Consider the following 2539-nt stretch of genomic DNA (forward strand, 5'->3'; position numbering starts at 1 on the left):
AGATAGATAGGTAGATAGGTGGATAGATAGATAAATAGATAGACAGACAGACAGACACGTACTAGATCGATAGGTAAATAGATAGATAGGCATGACATTGTAGTCATGCTTGCCAAGCCGGTGGGTTTGGTTGCAAATGTTTCGTCACCCTGCTAGGTAACATCGTCAATGCGCCTCCAGTGAAGTGTTGGTGTTCTGTCCTGCTTGTTATTTATACGCCTCGGTTTGCTGGGGTGGTTGGCATTAGTTCCGGTTTTGTTTCTCAGTGGTTTGTACACAGGGTCTAATTCAACATGTTCGTTGATGGAGTTCCGGTTAAAATATCAGGCCTCTTGGAATTCCCTGGCATACCTCTGTTTGGCTTGTGCGATTATCAATGTGTTATCCCAGTCAAACTTGTGCCCCTCATTGTCCGTGTGAACCCACTGGCTCGGCGATCATGTCTACAACCTCATCCACAACCTGAGCTACAAATCTTCTCAAAAACTTCAGACAGATAGGCAGATATGAATATAGAGATTCACACAAATGGGAATATTGTACATATACACACACACTCACAAACAAATATTGAACACAAACAAAGACACAGGTACATTGAACTACATGTGCACGCATGCACGCGCACACACACACACACCTCCATTATCAAGTGACAGGAAGTGGAATTATGACATCTTGTATTACACCAGGCACTACTGCAAATCACATTCATTGAGAAACATGACACATTGCTTCTTAATTACTTGTGAAGATTTTATTGGGTTTGTTTAGGACATGGAGTCTGATTTTCATGCTGTTTGAATCATAGAATCCCTACAGCGTGGAAACAGGCCCTTTGGCCCAACAAGTCCACATCGACCCTTGGAGCATCCCACTCAGACCCATCCTCATCCCCCTATAACCCACACATCCCTGAACACCACGGGCAATTTAGCACGGCCAATCCACCCTAACCTGCACATCTTTGGCCTGTGGGAGGAAACCGGAGCCCCTGGAGGAAACCCACACAGACACAGGGAGAATGTGCAAACTCCACACAGACAGTCGCCCAAGGGTGGAATCAAACCCGGGTCTCTGGCACTGTGAGGCTGCAGTGCTAACTACTGAGCCACTGTGCCACCTCACGGTTTGCTGCCTAAGTAACTTCTATGGAAGGAGAAGCCAGATGCTGAGGCTCCCTAGCTCGTGGTCAGTTTTCTTTTTCCTCCTCAGCCCCTGTCCTGAAGTGGGGACTTGCAGACTGGGGCTGGGCTGGTCGAACAGTTGCTCCTTTTAATGACGTTTGGCCCTAAACCTGGACGTTTAAGGTACAAGGTGGGCCAAGACTTGGGGAGGGAGGGTGGGTGGCACCCAAAAGGTCAATGGCCCCCTCCCCGCAACACACCATTCCAACCCCAACCCAAGCTGGAGTTGGCAGAGACGACCTTAGCTGTCATCTCGGGAAAGCGTGTCAAAACCCAGGGCAAAGGGAAGAGTGGGCTCGCTGGGCCAAATGGCCTAATATCTTATGGTCTCTTGGCGGGTGGACATAATTTTGCATCTGAAAGTCAAGAGGGCTAGCGGGGATTTGAGAAAAGGTCGTCTTTGGCCTCTGGAGGGTGCCCAGAGTGGGTGTGTAGGAATTGGGGGGTGGGTGGAGAGCGAAGAGGCAAAACGTTCTATCATGCACTGCCCAAGGGAGGGCGATCAAGGCATGAGACCTGACCTCACTACCTTGAAGCAATCCACTTGGATGAGTAGATGAATTGCTGCGGCCTTCAAGGCGATGGGGCATTGGTGCGGGGAAGTGGGCCTGGTGTGTATATGGTAATGGTACGCACTTGATGGGCGGACAGGCCTTATGATTCAGTTGTTCCATGAAAGGTTGGCCGCACCTGTGCCAACCCGGTGCTCTACTTCCCCTTTTTTGTTTTGATTTTTGGGTGGGCTTCGGTTGGATTGAGGTATTTGGAACAGGCTATGGAGCGTCAGTGCCTCTTTTGAGTGTCACTTCCACAAGGCTTGACTCAACTGCTGCCCACTTGACCATTTTCCAAGATGGCCTCCCTCCCCTTCCATGACTTCTTCTTCACCGCCGGGGGATTGACGGAAATAACCGAGCGCCGCCGGGGATTACCGAAGCGTGAGGCGGCAGGAAGAAGGCGCGGTCTGGAGTCCGTGGGCGTGGCCCTGATAAAAACGTTCGTAAGTGGGCGTGACCAAGGGTGCCGTATGACCCTGTGTGGGCGTGGCAAGCGATTCGGGAATTGTGATTGGTTGTGGACTCGTGGAGTCGAACGTACGGAGTGGGGTCGGCTTTGGTAACAAACGTGGCCTATTGGCCGAGGGCCGGTAGAGGGCGTGGCCTCCGAGCCGAACGCCGTGTGTAGGCGTGGCCATACGACCGAAGACCGCCAGAGGGCGTGGTCAAAGTGCCGAAAGCGGCGACTGGGCGCGGCCAAAGAACCGAAGGCCGCCCATGGGCGTGGCCAACGAGCCGATGCCCGTGTGTGGGCGTGGTCCCGTAACCGAAAGCCGTCGAGCGGAACGTGGCGGC

The sequence above is a fragment of the Rhincodon typus genome, unplaced genomic scaffold (assembly GCF_021869965.1).
Source record: "Rhincodon typus isolate 14 unplaced genomic scaffold, sRhiTyp1.1 hic_rhity00005567, whole genome shotgun sequence".
In the NCBI taxonomy this organism is placed as follows: domain Eukaryota; kingdom Metazoa; phylum Chordata; class Chondrichthyes; order Orectolobiformes; family Rhincodontidae; genus Rhincodon; species Rhincodon typus.